Raw genomic sequence first — 15,684 nt, 5'->3', positions numbered from 1 at the left:
ATTTGAACATTGATCTATTTACATGACTATAAAATTTAATTAATTTTATATTTTCTATATTTTTTATACAATTAATATGTTAATATTTCATGTTTCAATTATGCACAATTAAATTTTACATAAATTAAAATTTTCTAAATATTTATTTTTATTAAAAATTTTTTAACAGTTCATTATAAGCTGCTATGATTTTTTTTATTATAAAACTTTTGATGCTAATTCTTTTAACATTAATTTCATTATTAATTTTTATCATCTGTTGTCATTGATACAATATTTAAAATTATTTATAATTCCTCCTTAACTTTTAAATAAAAAGATAATGTGTTTCAGCACACTCAAATCTACGACTTCCTACACTGACAACAATACCAATATCAATCGAACTAAGACTCAATCGACATGTTAAAATTATATTATCACTCGTATTAATATTAAATAATTTATTTTTTAAAACTGATTTGGTCAAATAATTAATCATTATTATAAGTTAAGCTGTTTTAATTTCTTTTTCCCTTAATATATTTGTTCAGCACCCGTGGTTGATATGCATGACTTCTTTAAATACTTAAAAAGGAATTTTTAGAAAACACTCATATTTAAATGAAGAAAAAATTGTCAAAGACTAAATAGAGAATTACAGGGATAAAGACACATCAACATCTTCAAGAACATACCAGAAGCCCAAACCACAAAATAAAATAAACACCACTGATATTTATAAATTATTAAAATATTTTCTCCATGGGGGTGCATTAGAGAGATGATCAGCTCACAAAGATGATGGAAGGATCACAGCAGCACTCATCAATTAGACAGCAGCAACACAAAGCCGCAAGACTGCAAACAAATTAAAAACCAAAGATTGAATTAAATTAAAACATATCATAAATTCATATTCTTTTTAAATTGAAGTATTGAATTATGAGCAATAGAAATATATACACACATACCAGCCCTCAAGGAAACCAGGTTCTCTCCTTAGAGGTGGAGCAGCATACTGTGGTGGTGCCATCACTGGGGGACCTTGATAATAACCTAAAAGTTTCATACATCAATCAACAAATAAAACCCCCAAAATATGCACATTATTAAAAACAAGAAACCAAAAGAAAAACCCATGATCATGAAACATAGCAAGGGAGAAGAAAGAAAAAAAAAAGAAAATGTTAAAAGCTTAAAATGTGAAAAAGATGAAGCAGGTTTCTTTTAAAAAAAAAATAAAATTCTTTAGCAGTAATGTAGAAAGTGAAAAGTTTACAACTTTGTACAGTGTAAAATCTAAGGGAAAAAGCAGAAGAGTACACTACCTTGAGCAGGGTAAGGATAAGCGTACTTGGGATCACTCATATTTGGAAACTATAAAACTCAAAGATACAAAACACACACAGACAAGGTTGTAGGTAGGAGGAATATAGATTAATAGAAGTGGCAGTATCAGAAATTGAGTGGGAAGAAGGGTTCTATATGTCAAAAAGGGTAAATCCCCCCCACCCCCCCATTTCTGCTTTTTATGTATGGTTATATTTGTGTTATTAAACATATATAACTTAAATTTTAAAAATATATATTTCTTATCATGTAAATATGAAATAGGATAGCATAAACTTAAGAGATTTGATAGGATTTTATTTCTACGGTTTTTATTTTGATTTTATTCTCTTTATTTCCTTATTTCAATTTGTAATTTGTAGTATTCTCATATTTTAATATTGGTAGTCTTGATTTATCATATAATAATTATTTTTTTGGTGAAAAGTAAAACAAAATTATATCAAATCAATTGTTCAAAAGTATCATAAGTTTGGGGCCCGTCACCTCATAAGGAGGCATATCGAAAATTTGTAAGCTTGACTTCCATGTAAGGTAAACTTTAGCCAATCGGTCCGTAATAAGTTTGTTTTTCTAGACACAACTCTGATCCCCACTTTCCTTCAAAATGCATAATCCTTTGAACCCTTCTAAGAACTGTGATGCCTTAATCTTCTAACCCTTTACCGGTCAATACCTTACCTACGTCTGAATTGTCTACCTGAATTATGACTCGTTTTCATCCTTTATTTAATAGAATGAGGAGCCCATCTAGAATACCCCAGAGTTCCGCCTCAAAAGGAGTACAATTGCCCAAATATCGATTATATCCCAAGATCTAGTTACCGGCCTGATCGCATATCAATCCTTTGACAGAAGCATCCCTAGTGACTCGCTCCACTGCACCCTCGGAGGATAGATAGACCCACGTTCCTTCAATGTTCTTTTCATATCCCAATTTTAGGAGATTGGGCTTATAAATGTTCTGACATGATTCGAATTATTGTGCCCAACTAAGAGAAGCTTTGACAATTTCAAAAGTTGACTAAGTAACATTATGAAAAATGAATAAACTTCTATTTTTCTAAATTCGCCAAGTGATAATACCAAAAAGATACTACCAGAGAACTCCATGTTCCTGCAATCTCATGTGGCAACAAAGATTAGACGATAACCAAATCTAAAAAGGATCAGAAAAAAACTTGTTTTGTTGATCAATTTGAACCACATGCTTCCACACTTCCTTTGCAGTCGAACAATCTCGAAGTACATGAAGAGTGTCTTCTATTTTGTGGCCACATATAAAGCAAGGGCTGTTGTGACCCAGTCCCCTCCTGGTACGTTTCGAATTAGTTAGTAATCTTTGCTTCTGAACCAACCAAAGGAAAAATCAAACTCGCTGTGGCCCTTGATACTTCTAGGTATTCTTCCAAAAGGCATCTTTGTTATTCCTGGAATTTTGTTTTAAGAACTAAAATGTGCTACAAACATAAAAATAACTTGAACTTGAGGAAGCCCAAATCACCCTATCCAAGCCCGATAAAGGATGTGGAGGAGGAATACTTATAATTCGTTGGATCACCTCTTCAGACAGCCACATACGAAATAGATCAAGATTCCAAGTTTCGTTGGAAGTAACCAAATAACTAAGGATGCAATCCAAATCTAAATTCGCATGCGCAGGAATATGCGAAAGTAAAGGGCCAACTCCCGGAATCCACAAATCTTTCCAGCATCAAATACTTGCACTATTCCCCAATGACCAAGCTAAGATCTCACATAAAAAGGGTCATACCTTAGAGTGGGACCGCCATAAGTGCAAACATGGGCTTTTGGCAATGGAGTTCGGAAGATGTTCTTTCAGCCTGTATATCGTGCGAAGAACTCGTACCCATAAGGAATTATCCTCAGTGACTAAGTTAAAAAAAACCAATCTTTATAAGAAATAAGTTATTCTGGTCATGTAAAGGCCGAAATCCTAGCCCACCTCGAGATCTTGGCTGACAAATGGAATCCCACCCAACCAATGCAAGTTTCAGATAACCACTAGCACAACCCTGAATAAACTGCCTTACAATTTTCTCAATCTCTTCATAAACTCCCTTTAATATCGTCATGGTTTGTATAAAGTAGTTCGAAATGGCAAGGAGAATAGATTGGGCTAGGGTGACTCTTCCGGCAGTGGATAACTTCCTTGCTTCCCAACTTTTCAGTTTACACCTCATCTTTTCCCACAACAAAACTCAGGGTACTTTTAGTAACCTTATCATGAAGAAGAGGTACACCTAGATAAATGCCAAGGTTTTAAACAACCTGAAAGCCAAATAATTGACTGATCCGAGAGCAAGTATCACTTTTAGCTCTTTTAGAGAAATAAATGTTGCTTTTTCGAGTACTGACCTTGTGCCCAGAGAAAGCATAGAAGTGTTTCAAGAAATCTACTAATAATTGAGCTTATTCCAACTCCTCTTTACAAAAAATGACCAAATCATTTGCAAAAAGTAGATGAGATAAAGTAGGACCCGATCTTGAAAGACGAATTGGACACCACTTACATTTATCAATTTTTGCGTGAATAATATGCCCTAACCATTCCATATATAACACAAAAAGGTAAGGTGGTAATGGACAACACCACTTACCTTTATCAATTTTCGTGTGAATAATGTGCCCTAACCATTCCACACATAGCACAAAAAGGTAAGGTGATAATGGACAACCCTGTCTGATCCCTCTAGATGTCTTGAATTTTTGAGTCAGGACTCCATCCCAAAGAATTTGCATAGTCGAAGAAGAGATGGTTGCCATGATTACTGAACTAAGAAAATCTGAGACCCATGCGGTCTGTAACGAAGCACTGATAAATTTTCAACTCACTCTATCATAAGCCTTTTATAAATCCAACATGATCACCATCCACTTTTTACCATCTCATTTTTTTCGCATAGAATGTATTAACTTCCTGTACTATAATAACATTATCCGAGATATTATGTCCAGCAATGAAACCGGCTTGTTCCTGCGAGATAAAGTTAGGAAAAACCAATTTAAATATATTAGCAATTACTTTCATCACCAATTTATACATTATCGAGCACAAACTAATAGAGCAAAATTGGCTAAAGTCCTCTGGGTTGTCTTTCTTCAGAATAAGCATTGTCAGTGAGTTATTCAACTTCGAGTCAATACAGTTACCAGCGAAGACTCCTTGACCCCATTCATTAAATACAATCCCTACAATATCCACTGACTCTGGAAAAAATGCACATGAAATCCATCGTTTCCTGAAACTTTCAGGGGATCAATGTCGAATAAGGCTTTCTTGATTTCTTTACTGGATACCGAATTTTCTAAAAATCAACATCCTCAGGCTTGAGGCAAAGGAAAATGTTGGAACAGAGGTCCCTCATGGGCTCTGACATTTCTCTATAAAGTTCCTCAAAAAAACCAACTGTCTCAATTTTAAAGATGTTTTGATCAGAACACCACTGATCGACTGTTAACGTCACAGCAAAAATGTACAAGCGTACACTGTCGATGCAAGTATAGTAGACAAATGCTAGTCTGTCGGATATCGATCCCACAGGGACGGTTGTCTTTTGTCTATTAATGACGGTGCAATAACTAGATAGAAAATAGACAAATTGTGATGATAGTTGTCGAAGCAATAACTCGAAAACAATAAGATAAAGTATGCTATGGTTAAGATGGGATCCCCAATGTGAATCTTTAACATAATACTAAGTACTCACAAGGTATAAAAGATGATTGATTATCAATGCAATAAAATTTAATGCATGTCTTACCAAACATCACTCATCTATTTAATCTGGGACGTAACCATGCACATTAACCTCACCTTCTGATGATGGCACTATGGCACTATTAAGAATAAGTGAACTAAATTCCTTTAGCCCTTAGTCAACTTCCGTTGTAATGCTTATTAGCTCAAATTGTCACTGCACCTTCTAGTGTTAGTGATTGCAATAACATTTCCGTGTTTAAAACATTCAAACCCCCAAGATTAAACAATAAAAATAGATTTAATAAGATAACATTTAACCAATAATTCATTGCACTTCCATACAATAAAAAATATAGATTAATCACAAGCGTTTTCAAATAAATAGGAAAGAATCGAATGGAGAAGACTATTTCTAATTAACTCGACTGAATCTCTCAAATTTCTCTTGTCTCGCACTTAGAACTCCTCGTCAGGAATGGATCTGCATCAATCTTCACGTTGGCTCACCCAAGGAAGGTTTAAGCTGCCATAGTAGAAAGCTTCAAAAATAGGGTAAGGAAAAATAGTGGTAAAAAGGATTCGTCTTTCTATTCTTCTCACGTTAACCTTTTACATTTTCCTCAATAGTACAGGTCTCCTTTCCTCAGGATTCTTTTGTCCTTGTTTGTACAGGGTAGTTACACCGGACTGGACAACTCACGTATTTTTGGTTTTTCTTTATCTAGACAACTGTCAATTGCGACAACAATTTTGGATGCCATTTGGAATTAACTAATGCAACAACATTAGTGTAGAAAGATGGCAAAATTAAGGATAAAATAGACTAGGATTTACTGGGTTATAAAATGTAATTTACTAAACTGGAAATGCTAAAATATATAGTAAAGATAACTAAATGGGGACAAATTAACCAATAATTAGGGAGAAAACATATGTTCTTTCTAGTACAATCACACTCCCAAACTTGAGTTTTTACTTGTCCTCAAGTAAAACAGAAACTAGTAAGGCTACAAAAATTTTACAAAGGCAAATGGTCATTCTAGCAACTTGAACCCTTTAAATTCCCAATAAATGAATCACATTTAGATGAAAGAATATTGCATCGATAATACATGAGCATGAATAAGTAAGATTTCACTTTCATCAAAGCCAGCATCATGCTTCAAATCCTAAATTTTATCTACCAATACAACATTTATTATATAATACTAAGTATTTATATATATTTTTTGTTTTTTAATAGAATAAGGGATATCGTTGCATTACTATACCCTTGTTCTTGAGAAGTAACGATGGAGTGGAACAAACCCTCAAGGAGTACGTAATTGCATCGATACACACTCATGCAACGATGACCTTTGGCCAGATTCATTTTTCTAACGCTTGTATTGGAGTGTTCCCTTTTTAAAACTCCACAATACACCTACTTTGGAGTGTCTCTTATTTATAACTATATATATAAGCAACTATATAAGGCAGTTTCATTCAAGATTCAAGGAATGCTAATAGTTATTTATTACTAATGCAACCTAAATCATTCATCAAAGTATTGAAGATACAACATTCTGTCAAATTTATCCAACTCATTCATTGACAATTCACATGATCCAAGAATTAAGTATCGAATATAACAAAAATTTTTGAACAATTGTGCATAAACCTTACATGCTTCAAACACAATTTTAAAATGTGGGTGTATTTCTAAATCCCATATATATTCCCCCAAACTTAAAGATTGCATTGTCCCCAATACACTGACATGAATATGTAATAATAATAAAAATGCAGTGATAATGTGCACTAAACAAAATGTGACTTACAAATATGCAATACATGAAAACTATAACTACACTTTAAAATAAAACAAACTCAGTTATCCGCAACTATTGTTGTGGCTGCTTGATGTTTCTTCCTTCTCTTTTTCTTCTCTTCATTCTTTCGTTTATTGCCCTTGAAGCGTTTTTTTTTAAGCTTTCCATGATTTCCGGATTGCTCCTCAAGTTTCGGCTCAGCCCCGGCATCATCGGTTGCTACTTGTATGGGAGAGGCCATCGGAAATGGTCCACTATATACCATAATTGCCAATGAGTTATCCTACTCCTCACTAATGACTTCAGTAACTTCTGTCGGTTTCGCCCCATCTAACTCCAGATTATCAATATTTGTACCACAGACTCGAGTGCAGTGACAATTTTTACATCAGAGTCTTCTTTTTCTCTTTCTTTCTCTTCTTCAATAACTTCTTCTTCAGCAATGATTTTCTCTTCTATAGTAGCAGCTTCCTTCTCAACAAAAGTGTCATCTTGATCAGCAAAAATACCATCCTCGAACAAGCTATCAATCTTACATAGACATTCCTCAATGTCCCCGTATTCTTCATCTTTGTCATTATCAAAGACTTGCACTATGGGAGGAGATGCCATCGATCGATCTCGGTTTTTAAAGTCACGATTTGTAGATAAATGCTTATAGTTTCAAATGATTGGTGGAAACATTGGAAAGTTCGATATTGTAGATTGGTTTAATTGGCTTAATGTGGTTACAATGGAACTGTTCCAAGCTTTAGTATAAGCATAAAACAAATTTTGAGAGTTCTCCATATCCTCAATTGTAGCAACAAGTTTGATTTGCCTATTACTGATGGAAGTAACCATTTTCTCAATATCATTCAGCTTGCGCCATAATGATGTCTCTATATGCATGTTTGTCCCTTTACCGTCGATTTTGGCTTTACCCTTCTTTATCTTACTGGTTCTTACCTCCTTCAGTATTGGCGTTTCTATGCCACAAGTCATCCTTTCAACAGAGGCTTTATTAATTGGATCCTTATTATCCATGATTTTTTTATCTCCCCGAGGTATAATTCCTTTCTGTTGACATAGTGACATGACCAATGATGGGAAAACCAAAATGTCGGTCTGCTTGGTGGCGCATTCAGCAATTTTTCGATGGAGTATTACGCTGACATCAATTCTTCTACCCTTGATAATGGAATGTATCACACATTCTGTTAAAGTTAATGGTGGTGCTGTGGGTAGATGGCAATAACCTGCCAATTAACAAAGTGAAACCAAATTTTACTGTGCAGCGTTAAGAAACGGAGGTGCATCGTAAAATTATTTGAATGTGACCCTATCCACACTGTTCTTTCAATATACAAGTCCTATACCAGCAGATTCCTTTTTTCATCCATCACTTCCGCAAAGAAATCGGAATGTTCGTCGACACCAACCGGAATACTATACAGCTCATTAATTGTTTTGGCATCCCATAGAATGAGACCTTCACGAACAAAAATAAACTCTAATTCTTTGTCATAGAGGTTGGCATAGAACTCTCGTACTAGGTAAGAGGAGTAGCTTCTAAGGTGTGCGCAGAAATTTCCCTATTTCAGTTTAGAAATGGTTCGGTGAATTTGTTTGCCCAACTCATATTGTTGTGAAAAGGAAATGCCTTGTTCAAGGTGAAAATTTTGTTGCAATATGTTGTCTTGAAATCGTTCTCTTGCCGCCTTATTCAAAAAGATTACTAGTTCCTTTTTCTACACTGGCCTGGGGGATTCCAACTCACGAACTGTGATAGCGGAGGATGTATGTTCTTCAATAGATTTGTTGGTTTTCTTGGTCAAACCTCTTGTTCTTGCAATCTTTTGTGGAGGGAAGATGATTTTAAGTGAAAAAGGTAGGATCTTTAGTAAGGAAAAAGAATAAAAATGGTTGCTTAGATGCTTTACAATCTGTACAGTGGTATAGACTTTATAGGGAGTGGAAGAGGAAGATGTAGAGTCGTGATGTTTTGTGGAGAGATACAAAGTTAGCGGGAAGAGTTGCATCCAATAAGAATTGTGCCTGCTCAAACAGATCAAATGGCTGGGTGGGTTTTGATCCAACGGTAAAAATTAAATTTCCCTTAATCCTGGTTAATGGTAATACAATATTACAGAATACGTTGACAACCAAATCTTGTTGTGTCGACATTGGTACCTTATTATTTGCAAAAAGGAAAGAAAACAAGCTTTACAAAACAAGAATAAAATAAGATGAAATCTCGGAGTAATAAATTAAAATTTTAAAATGTTTGGACCAAATTAATGGTCTCTGTTTGCTCTTGATTTTTATTTCCAAAATAGTGTTTCAGTCTCTATCCATTGACTTTGAATTGGTGTCCATCACTTAAATCTCGAACTGTGACCGCACAATGAGGAAATACGTCAACAACTTCGAACAGCCAAACCAACGTGAACACAATTTACCTGGGTGCAATTTAAGTCGAGAATTGAATAATAAAACTTGTTGCCCTGCGATAAATTGTCACTGCAATATAATCTTGTCATGCCACCATTTGGTCTTTTACTTATAAATCGCAGCATTTTCATAAACATTTCTTTAAATCTCTTCTAGCTCGGTGATGTCCAACAACCTTTTCTTTCTAGCAGCTCCATAGTTCATGTTCACTTGCTTAATTGCCCACATCACTTTGTGTTCCAATTCAACTGGCAAGTCACATGCTTTCCTAAAAACCAATTGATATGGTGGCATCCCCAACGGAGTCTTGTATGCTACCTGAAAAGCCCATAGAGCGTCATCCAATCGAGAGGACCAATCTTTCCTCGAAGGGTTCACAACCTTTTCGAGAATGTTCTTAATTTGTTGATTTGATACTTCGACTTGTCCATTGGTTTGTGGATGATAGGTAGTGGCCATTTTGTGATTAACTGCATACTGTTTAATGCGACTGCCACTTGGTTGCAATGGAAATGTGTATCCTGATCACTAATCAATGCCCTTAGTGTACCGAAATGGGTGATTATATGCTTGTGAAAAAAATTAAGCATTGTCCTTACATCATCCTTTAGGACAACAACAACCTCTACCCACTTCGAGACATAGTCAACAACAACTAATATATAAATATTTCCAAATAAATTTGGAAATGGTCCCATAAAATCCATTCCCTAAACATTGAACAATTCAACTTCCATAATTGGTTGTTACAACATTTCATTGCATCGGGAAATAGAACCAATGCGCTGACATTTATCGCATTAATTCACAAAGTTATGAACATCATTAAACAATGATGACCAGTAAAGTCCTAATTGGAGAACCTTAGCAGCAGTTCTCATACCACCGAAATGACCTCCATAAGGAGTATCATGATAGTGCTTTAGAATTGAGAGCATCTCTCCTTCTGGAGCACAACATCGAATAATGTTATCATTCTAATGGTACTTGACCACATCATGAATCAATCTTTCTTTTTTTATGGCCCTTAATACTCAATGGGACCTTTCTACACACCAAGTAATTAACCAAATCTACATACCAAGGAGTTGCATCGACAGCGAATAACATGTCATCTAGGAATGTGTTGACAATTTGAAGTATTTTCCCACCTTTTCTGCCAATTTCCAATCTAGACAAATGATCGGTAACTTGATTCTCTGACCCCTTTCGACCTTTTATCTCATTTTCAAATTCTTGCAATAATAAAATCCATAGTATCTGTGGTTTGGCATCTTTTTTCGCAAAGAGGCATCTCAACGCCGAGTAATCAGTGAATACCGTAACTTTTGTGCCGATAAGATAAGAACGAAACTTGTCGAAAGCAAAGACTACAACCATCAATTCTTTCTCTGTGGTGGTATAATTAAATTGAGTTTTGTAAGAGTTCTACTGGCATAATAAATGGTGTGAAAATTTTTTCCTTTGCGTTGTCCTAGCATTGCACCCATGGCAAAGTCACTTGTGCCACACATAACTTCGAAAGGCTGAGACCAATCAGGTGTAACGACAATGAGGGCATTGGCTAGCTGTTTCTTTAACTGAATAAAGGCATCCAGATATGCCTCATCGAAGAGGAATTTTTTATTTTATTCCAGGAATGAGCACAATGGTTTTGCAATTTTTGAAAAATCCCTAATAAACTGCCGATAAAATCCAGCATGTCCAAGAAAGCTACAAATACCTTTCACATTTTTCGATGGGGGTAATTTCTTGATGATTTCCACCTTAGCTTTATCTACTTAAATGCCCTGATTAGAGATGCGATGGCCTAACACAATGCCTTCAGTTGCCATAAAATGACATTTTTCCCAATTCAAAACAAGATGAGTGTCCTCACATCGCTTCAGTACTTTATCCAAATTGTTATAGCAATGATCAAAATGATTTCTATAAATTAAAAAGTCATCATAAAAACCTCTAAAGAGTCTTCGATCATATATGAAAATATTTTCATCATACACCTTTGAAATGTGGCTGGTGCATTACAAAGACTGAAAGACATAGGACGAAAAGAAAAAGTACCAAAGGGGCAAGTGAAAGTAGTTTTCTCCTGATCCTCCGGTGCAATAGCAATTTGGTTATACCAGAATAGTCGTCTAGAAAACAATAATAGGCTTTTCCAACAAGTCGATCTAACATTTGGTCAATGAAGAGAAGTGGAAAATGATCATTCCTAATGGCTGCATTCAATTTATGATAGTCCATACAAACTCACTAGAAACACGAAAATATACACACTTTTTCATGCCATTTTTAACTCAAATTCATGCAGTTTCGGTAAAATTCTTGTCGAAAAATATATAAATATTATAAAATAATTATTATGTACTTAAACTATTAAAATTTTGAATTTTAATTAATTTTAAAATTAATTTTGATTATTTTTGATTATTTTCGACAGGTTTGCACGAAGGGTGAAAAATGGCTCAACAAACACTACTAGAAGCACAAAACTGAGAAGCAATTTTGAAGCATCAGGGCGAATTAAATTTTTAGCCTAAGACGATCCAAATTATTTGTATTGATTCATAATATAATTAATTTTAATTTTAATGCAATTGAATTTGGGTTAAATAAATTATTATTAATTAATTATGAAAAGTGGCCCAGTTGAGTTGAACCGAGAAAACCGATCCAACCGAGCACTAGACAGCCCAAAATCATCCCACTTGCTGGCCCAATCAACTTGCTTGCTTGATTATTTGACTTGAAAAATGTCCCTTGAAGACTTCTTCAAATTGCATTCAAACCTCTCCACTATTTGTGCCTTTCTAAAATTTCCCCTACCTTAAAATAAAAAAGTTTGAAACCTTCAAACTTGCCACACGTGTGGCCGGCCATGGGGGGACTCTATGGCTGCTAATTTTTGCTAATTTTAGCAGCCATATAAACCTATAAATACCTCCTTTTGCTGCTCACTTCAAACACATCTTAACTCTTCTCATCTCTTCATTTCTCTCTAATTTTTCTCTCTTCATTCCCTTCCATTGTTCTTCATTTTCTTTTCCTGTTTCCTTGCCGATTTCACCTCTTGAAAAAGTGTCAATAAAACACCATTTGGAGCAGCATTCAAGTGTTCGTAGAAGCCTCGGTTCGACAAGAACAAGCAGAGAAGGAGGAGTGGAGCAAACTAGTCAAGCCACGGAGAAACACCAGATTTGATTCTTGTTCCCTATCCTTTTAATTTTTTTTGTTGTTATGATGAACATGTTTATGAATATTTGTGATGTTGATATGTTTAATTTAATTAATATGGCTTAAATTTAATTCATGTTAGGTTGATTGCATTTCGTCTACTTAATTTATTAAAATTGTGTTTGTGTTGTTATAGGCCTCAGTAAGATGTTTGATTAAGTAAAACCATGACTAAGTTATTCTTGCATTACAATTGTAAGGTAACTAATGAATTAATTATTTAAACGGATTGAAATTGTAATTAATTGACACGATACTTAATCAATGCATGTTTAATTATCTAAGGTAGCTTAAGGTTAAATTAGCAACGGTATCTAACGATACATTAGCCTTGCATAACTTGCAAGATTATTGTGATTAAACTGCTTCAAGGTAGAAATACATTGTTACCTCACGTAATCTTTTATGTGCTTATGAGATTGAATTAATTGTTTGAATTGACATAGAGATATGTACAAGAGATTATTTTAATTTCATATGTATGTATGTGCATTAACACATTTGCTTATTAAAATTTGTTTAACTGATTGAATTGACATAGAGATACAATCAAGAGATAAATGAATTTTTGGAAAGTAAGTATGTTCATAAGTTAGCAAATTACCGAGTCGCCGTGAATTTATTCGTAACAATATAAACATGAGTTTAATAATTCTAAGTTAAGGAATGTAATTAATCTAACATAATTATGTCATCTTAATTAAAATCATCTTTTGGAATCGTGCATTGAAACTTTTATTTTATTTTTATTGATTTTACTTTGTTAAATCCTAGTTTTTAATCACTTCTTCAAATCAAAATATTTTTCTTCACCAAAGTGTTTTTAAAATTGCATTCATAAATAATTCTTTTCATAGACCCTGTGGGTACGAAAACTCGACGTTTACTTGTCACTTTATTACTTGTTGCGATTGTGTACACTTGCACATTTCTGTCGTTACACTCGTCATCCCATGGGGATGCGTGTTGGTAGTAATTTATCCTTATCATTGTGAACCACTGTGATGTCACTCTTTTTCGGGACGCACTGCACTAGACTAACCCACTTGCTATCAGAAATCGGGTAAATAATTCCTGCTTCAAGCCATTTTATGATTTCTTTCTTAACCACTTCCTTCATATTCTCGTTTAACGTTCTTTGCAGTTCAATTGATTGCTGGCCTTTATCTTCTAACTTGATTTTGTGCATACAAAAAGGAATAATACCTTGAATATCTGTAATACTCCAGACAATAGCTCGTTTGTGCTGTTTGAGAATGTGAGCCAATTTCTCTTCTTGAGTTGCATCCAGTGTTGCGGAGACAATAATTGAAAGAGTATTGTGATCACCCAAAAATATGTATTTAAGATAAGGAGGTAGTGGTTTCAATTCCAGAGTGAGAGCTTCTTCAATCGATGGTTTGAAAATTGAATTTTTCTGTTGGTTAAGTCTAAGGATTCAAGTTGCCATCTGTGTTTGATTTCAACATTACTAGCTTTAACCATGCTGCCACAATTTTTTAAGGATTCTGTCTCAGATGTCACTGCAATTTCTTCATCAAGGACTGTGCTTTGATTGTTGAATTCTTTCTCAATTAAACCATCTAGCACATCGAAGTATGATACTCTACTGTATTCTTATGATGAACAGACTCAAAAAACATTGAAGGTAACTTGCTCATTGTTAAGCCGCATGGTTAATTCTCCTTTATAAACATCAATGACAGTTCAGCCGGTGGCTAAAAATGGTCATCCCAATATTATAGGAACCTCTTTGTCTGCCTCGCAGTCAAGTATGATAAAATCAGCCGAAAAAATGAATTTATCCACACGAACTAAAACATCTTTGATTTGCCCTTCAGGTTGAGCTAAAGATTGATCTGCTAATTGTAATGTCACTGCAGTGAATTTCATGTGACCAAGTTCCAACTTTCTAAAAGTAGATAGCGGCATAAGGTTGATGCTAGCTCCTAAATCGCATAAAGCTTTGCCCAAATACTGATTGTCAATTGAACATGGAATGGTAAAGCTTCCAGGATCTTTCAATTTAGGAGGCAACTTGTTTGTCAAAATAGCACTACAACCTTCTGTGAGCGTAATAGTTTCAATATTAGTGAGTTTTTTCTTTTGGGATAAAAGATCCTTCATGAATTTCCCATAACTCGGAATTTGTACCAAAGCGTCTACTAGAGGAATGTTGATCTATATTTGTTTTAGTGTGTCCAAGAATTGCTGATACTGTTTATCATTTTTATTCCTCTTGAATCTTTGTGGAAAAGGTACAGGTGGAAGTATATCTAGTTGCGGCGACACTTTTGGTTGCGTCCATAATTTCAAGGGTCGAATATAAGGCATGTGAGCGATAGTTGGCGATACTTCTTTGTCTGGTACATCAACAAGCTCTTCAAAATCATTCTTCCCATCAGAGCTTATGTCAATAACATTTGGGGATGTTACAGTAAAGTCAATAACTGGCTTACCAGTTTGTTTACCACTCTTAAGAGTGATGGCTTTATAGTGCTCTTTCCCTCTCAGATTGGGATTTTTGGTGTCACTAGGTAATGAGCCTTGTGGTCGAGTATTCAGATTTGAAGAAAGCTATCCCAATTGTGCCTCTAATACTCGAATGGAAGATGAATTTCCTTGTATAATAGCTTCTGTGCGAGTAATATGCTCTCGCATTAACGCCTCAAAAACAGTTAATGGGCCAAAAGTAGAAGCTCGTGTATACTATTGTTGCCTCTGTCCTTGATAATTTGGATTCATCATTTGTGGCTACATAGTTTGATGTGATTGTATCTGACTTTGTTGTGGATACAACTGAGGATGCTAATTGTAGTTTTGTTGTTGATTGTAATTCCCTTGTTGTGGATTATAATTGCCCTGAGTAGATGCATTCTCATATCTGAATGTCACAGCATTTTGTCCAACTTTTTGAGTTCCCCAAAACTATTGGTTGCATGCAGAGTTGTTGTAAGAGTTGCCATAAGAATTGTTGCAAATATTACTGACATAACAGACATTTTTTGCATGTTGCGGACAATCTTCATAATTATGATTGTCACCACAAATTTCAAAGAAAAAGGTAGGAATATCCAATTGTTGAGCAACTTATACAGGTGCAACGTCACTTTTCCCTTGCATATTTTTAATCATGTTTGTGAGCGA

At 34.7% G+C, this 15,684-nt stretch overlaps 1 long non-coding RNA gene across 1 annotated transcript; it reads right to left on the bottom strand.

Annotated features, from left to right (window-relative positions):
- Positions 1-598: 598 nt before the first annotated feature.
- Positions 599-1,599, bottom strand: LOC107892951 (uncharacterized). Its single transcript, XR_001682673.2, has 3 exons — positions 1,311-1,599; positions 954-1,038; positions 599-840 (listed from the first exon to the last, which is right to left on the bottom strand). It is a non-coding gene; the product is annotated as an uncharacterized lncRNA (long non-coding RNA).
- Between the last annotated feature and the right edge of the window lie 14,085 nt (positions 1,600-15,684).

The sequence above is a fragment of the Gossypium hirsutum genome, chromosome D11 (assembly GCF_007990345.1).
Source record: "Gossypium hirsutum isolate 1008001.06 chromosome D11, Gossypium_hirsutum_v2.1, whole genome shotgun sequence".
NCBI classification, from domain to species: Eukaryota; Viridiplantae; Streptophyta; class Magnoliopsida; order Malvales; family Malvaceae; genus Gossypium; species Gossypium hirsutum.
Note: the sequence above shows the minus strand (reverse complement) of the source record. Positions and strands in the feature narration are given on the sequence as shown.